This window comes from Notothenia coriiceps, unplaced genomic scaffold (assembly GCF_000735185.1).
Source record: "Notothenia coriiceps isolate Sejong01 unplaced genomic scaffold, NC01 NC01_scaffold00037470, whole genome shotgun sequence".
NCBI lineage: Eukaryota > Metazoa > Chordata > Actinopteri > Perciformes > Nototheniidae > Notothenia > Notothenia coriiceps.
The window spans coordinates 243,665-249,664 of NW_011370171.1; the positions used below are offsets into that span (position 1 = coordinate 243,665).

The following is a 6,000-nucleotide window of genomic DNA, read 5'->3' on the forward strand; positions in this document are numbered from 1 at the left end:
TAAGGTTGCAGGCAAGACAAACTGCTGCATAGTTTATGACCCTCTGAATTCATTTTCCGAGCTGTAGTTTTGTAAGAATAGTACAGCCTGAAATTCCTCAGATTTCAAAGGAAATATATAAGAACCATATTGCATTATCTATGAAGGCTTTCAAATATATTAATCAGTATTCATAGGAAGGTCAGGATGTAATATATATGTTATACTTGTGAAGAAAGTCTTAATAAGAAGCTTTGTATGTTTAGAGCGTAACTCCAACTAAAGAGCATACATTACATAAAATCACTATTGAGACATAGACATGTATAAAAATACTTTTCTATACAGAGCAGCAGTGTAACTCCCACATCGTCTGACAGCATTGGTCGTACGACTCGCTGACTCAGTGTGACAGTAGTAATAAAGCAGCTGCAGTTAGCAGCAGCAGCAGGGCGGTGTGTGTGTGCATGGACTCTGCTCCACTGAAGTTACAGAAGTTGAAGCTGTTGCAGCAGTTCACGGTGTTCCCGTTCCCGTTGGAGTCGACCGAGGTGGACCCGGCCGCTCCGTTGCAGGTCGCCTTACTGGCACACGTCTTTGATATGGTTTTCTTAGTGCCTGAGACACACAGCAGGTTATTAGAGTGAGTCATTATAGTTTCCCACATTTTGCACAGGCTAAAGTTGAAAATATACCATAATAGACCAAAGCTGTAATACTCTAATAAAACAAACCCTACTCTCAGCAGGGCTGCCAACATTTAAGTTCAGCTTGGAGTGTGTTTTTTTTTTTTTGGTGAACCGAAAAAAGAAACGTTCATGTGTAGGCTACAGTGTTACAAATGTATTGAACATGTACAAACTAGGGTTTCCCATTAATGTACCGGGCGTTACAGTGGAATACGCACAGTTCAGTAAAGTTAGAACGATATTGGCAGATTAATATTTCACGGATCAATAACTCATGAACAAAACTTTATTCAGACACAAATTACGTCTCCTATGTACCGTGGTAAGACAACAAACTACAATCACATGTTGATCAAAAAAAGCCAATATGCACCGTCCTCCGAGCTGGACACATTAAATTGGTCTCTTTCCGCAGCCGGAGAAGAAACAAGTGCTCAGGGACCGTCTGCAAAGTGCAACTCCGAAAAAAGAGAATACAATAATATTCAATCACTTCACTATTATACAGTATATTTCTACCAAACTCACTACACACATCAATAGTCTCCTGTTGGTCATACTACAGCAGAGAGTTTGGAGGAATGTGCCTTTGAATAATTTTGGGGAATATTTATAATGTAAAATCATCTTAAATAACTTTACTATTAGGCCTATACAGACAGTATATTTCTACCAAACTCACTGTTTGCATTGTTGTTGTTAGCATCTGGTTAGCTAGCTGCGCTAACGGATATTAAAAGCTGTTTCTAAAACAAGGAGAGGGAGAGCTCTGTCCTGTCAGACTGAAAGAGATAAAGCTCAGTGAGGTAAGGGACTCTCTGTTTAGCTAGTTAACTTTAGTCTAGTTATCTCAGTGGGTCTCAAACGTTTTGGTCACCATTTATGAGAATAAATGAAAAACAGTTATACTATATGACAGTAAAACAAGAATACAGTTTAAAAGGTGAGTGATTTGTAAAATATCCATAAAGCAAAAGAAAATCTGTTTACAGTTCTGTTTCATTTGGGTGTTGAGAGATGTATCCTTAAATTCATGTTGCTCTCAGTGCACCAGGTTGATGCATTTAACTTCAATATTTTAAAAAAAATCTTATAAAATAGCACTTTATCTCTGCTTACACCTATATGGGTCATTCTACAGAAAAGGTGGAAGTGCTGTCACTTACTTTTGGTGTAAGCAGAGATAAAGTGCTATTTTATAAGATTTTTTTTAAAATATTGNAAAATAAATGTATATAAATATACAAATAAAGTGAAGGAACAGCAAACCGAGCGGTCTACGAAATGAGAAATAAGGTCAACTGGCTTAGTTCAGTAAAGTTGGACTCTTACAATGAAGGCTCGATAATTAGCTCACGGCATATACAATGGCATATGGGTCATTCTACAGAAAAGGTGGAATCTGGGTGATACAAATCTGCTGAAATATATTCCTTCTAAAAACATCTAAAACCTGTTAAATAGCAATAACTAACTCTTAACTTGATGAATCCACAACAAGTAGAGCTTAAAGTATTTTTATTTTTTTAATTATTTTTATACTTTATACAATGCTTATTTACATAGGAGTGTCACTGGTGTTACGTGTTACCAGGAAGAAGAGTAAGACCAGTGACGGTAACACCAGTGACAATTTGGAGAAGGTAACACGTAACACCAGTGACACTCCTATGTAAATAAGCATTGTATAAANAGACAAATAGAAAAAGTGTGTTAAGTTATGTGTGCTAGATGTTTACTTGGTGTGTGTGTGTGTGTGTGTGTGTTGGGTGTGTATGTACATTCCTCTGTTAACACTGAACATATGCGACATGACAGATATGAGGATGATATGAGTGCCATGAGTCCTGCAAATGTTTTCAAGTAATACATTATTTTTTCAATTCACATATATCTAGTGAAAACATTTGATGTATTTATTTATTTGACAGGGAGGGTCTATATGATGCGTTTTTTTATTTCAAAGTATTTAGGATCACAGTCAATGTTCAGGGGTGGGGTGGGGTTATTGGTTAGTAAAGGTATGTTCTTATCTTTTCAAAGTTGCAAGATGTAGTTCATTTAAGATGGAAATAGTTGTGCTATAATGCTTTTAAGAGCCAGTGTAAGGTCAAATAATGTCAGGCATGTGGCCTTCATCAAAATGTTGTCAATAAAAGAGCACCTTCATATACCCGCATATCTACAACCTTAGATTTTTGTTTTGTGTCGGGCTGCAAGATCGTTTCAGAAATGTTGTCAGCGGTTTCATGTCAATTAAAAAACTGCAATAACATGGTTTTTTGCCACTAAAGAGCATCGAAAACAAGCTGTAAGCACGAAATTGAAATATAAATTTGGAATTGGTATCAGGGCGACAACTCACAAATATATTCATTATTAAATATTCTTGGTCTATGAAATTGGTGAATTACAGCAGAGGTGTAAAGTACCTAAGCACATTTACTTAAGTACAGTACTTAAGAACAATGTTGAGCTACTTATACTTTACTTGAGTATTTAAATGTTTTGCTACTTTGTACTTCCACCCTGCAGATTTTGATAAATTATGTGAAATATAATCAACACTTTAATCAGACTTTAGTTATACCTTGAGACTCACAAGCTCCCTGCAGTATACAAAGGAATGAAAACTAGCTGCATATTCACCAGCTTTGTTAAACACTGTAACGCATCAATAATTCGAATAAAAACACATATATTATTCTGAAATGGACCAATCTGCATAATAGTATACTTTTACTCATTGATAATTCTGTTGTTACTTCACTATGAGCAACAACTTTCACTTTGTTATGCATATCCGTACAAGTTTTGATGTCTTAATGTCTAAACCTTACTCCTGTTTTTCTTATTTCTGTACTTTCTCGTACTAGATGTATTTATCCAGGCTATTATTAGATATAAAAGGGAGAGCCAGCCTTATAAAGAATAAAGACAAATAAAGTAAACACGTGAAGAAGCCCTGCAGCACAGGTTGAGCCGAACATACTGAAAGTCATAATGTAATACTTGTTTCAGCACCACAAGAAAACACTTGGTGAAGGTGAAGTATCTGTGAAACCACAGCGAAATCAAGGAATGTCCTACACACACAGGCACACACTCACACACATGACATTTGTGAGACGCTTCCAGTAACACTACAGTAGTCGAAGATGTGGGAAGAACTGCGGTGACGTGGTGCTTCTGTAAAACAAACAATAGATACCACAAACACACACACACACACACACACACACACCCAGACCCAGACCCAGACCCAGACCCACACACACACACGCACACCCACACGCACACGCACACGCACACGCACACACACACCCACAGACACACCCACAGCATGAGACACCAGGTTTGACAGCAGAGGCAGGTGGTGAAACACACTCACCGCTGACATGAAGATGCTGCTCAGCTTTGTGCTCCTCTCCGTCCTCGTCCCTTCAGGTAAGCTAAGATCAGACTGTTTGGACGGTAGGATGTGAAGGGTTAGGGGCTTGTCTCACCAACACACTCATTTGTGGCTACACATTTTTGGTTACACACCCGGGGCTTAGCTCAGAGGATGTGACATTATAAATAGTTCTTATAGGTGATCACCAGACGGCTTTAGCCTAAGGTTTGCAAAAAAACTAAAATCATCACTCAAAGTCCCTTTTAGTTACAAACGAAAATATAGAATGCCTTGAGATGAAAAATGTGAATTCTATAGGAGTGAAGTCAAACAGACTTGGTTAAAAGTTATCATCATTGTTAATATTTTAAAAAAATGTCTTCAAATATGAATGTACATTAAGATATGCTACCTGAATGCATTACTGTTTTTATGGTTTTGTTCATCATGTCTCTATTGTGTAGCATAGATTGACTGTATGCTACTGCTGTATCTCGTTGTACAACCTGTTTTTAAAAAATGACAATAAATGATCCTTAACTGTGTCCAAACTATTTAAAGGAACATAAGCTGAGAGGGGATTTAACATCTTGTAATATGTAATATTGCTAAAAAGATGATTGGTGCCCTTTTCACACTGTGAGAAAGTACTGATCTTATTTAGTTATTACATTATTAATAATTAACTTGTGTAAGTGGTTAAGTATGTTTTCTAAGACACAGAGTCTTTAGCGCCTTTGGTCTCTTGCTATGAGGTAAGAAAGCAGAACAACAACCTGAATGGGAGGAACAGTATGTTGCTTTGTTTTCAATCATCTTTATAATTATAGAAGCAAGCCTGACAAGTTTTAACAATGCTGTCATTGGGAGTTGCCGTCTTTCTAGTTTGGGGATTTTTGTATGTGACTTTATAGTCTATCATAAACAGTTCTATAATTGTCTTGCTCTTTAGGCAGAGTGAACATGTCTAGCAGTCTGTCATTGTGCATATTCAATTTGGGCTTTTTTCCACGAGCAGACAAACAGGAGCCTTATTTTTGACTGCTCATGCTCACACCGTTAGAGAAGAGGAAATTAAGTAATATCTGCATTCCTGTCACAAAGACTAGATGCTATTACGTTTATTAAATGCTATAGTCATATTTCATACCAATTCTCAAAATATGTTCAAGTAGAGTAGTAGACCCTAACAACTCTTGACTAAGATCGTCACATTCTCAGAAAAAACGAAATCCAAGACAATTGTGGCTATAAAGCATCATGATGACCTATGATTGTCTGAATGAACATATACATTAAGTTCAAGACCTAATTACACAGATCAGGATTTCCCCTGGACTCTAATTACATTTCAGGAATATGCAACTTTTACCAGTGATAAGCAACCATACCAAACAGCATATATAAATGTCAAAACGTGACACACACATTTTAAAACTGCTTGTCTTGGCTTACTTCGGTTAGCATGATGACCTTATGCTTTTATATAACGTTTTTATTTATTTATCAAGAGACGTACTATATCATGTTGTGTACTGTAAATCTCATATTTCTGTCTATCTGTTGTCCTTATGCCTGCAGGGTTGTCACTCTCTTGCTATGTGTGCAATTCTGCGCCGACTAATGAAGATTGCAACGGCAACAATAAGACATGTCCTGCGCCATTGGAAATATGCATGACTGCCGTCGACATTGCAGGTAACAATGAAAAACTAAATTACTCTGGTCATAATCCTGTCAATGAACGTAAAGAACCGCAGATTTTTGGGATCCAGCTATTACGTAAAATATGTTATGGGACCTAAATCAGGGCTGCCAACACTCACGCATTGAGCGTGAGTGTCGGTCGCGAACGAGCCGATTCTTTTGAACGGCTCTTTGATATGAACGAGGGGAACCGAGTCGTACTTGGTGAGAGCCGTTCTTGTTATCGTTCAA

At 37.3% G+C, this 6,000-nt stretch overlaps 1 protein-coding gene across 1 annotated transcript in view; it reads left to right on the forward strand.

Moving 5' to 3' along the window:
- The window catches only part of LOC104967573 (carboxypeptidase Q), a gene marked incomplete at its 5' end in the record, with an annotated part of 309,328 nt that overhangs the window by 242,922 nt on the left and 60,406 nt on the right, over positions 1-6,000 (forward strand). The gene's annotated exons all lie outside the window — the stretch shown is intronic.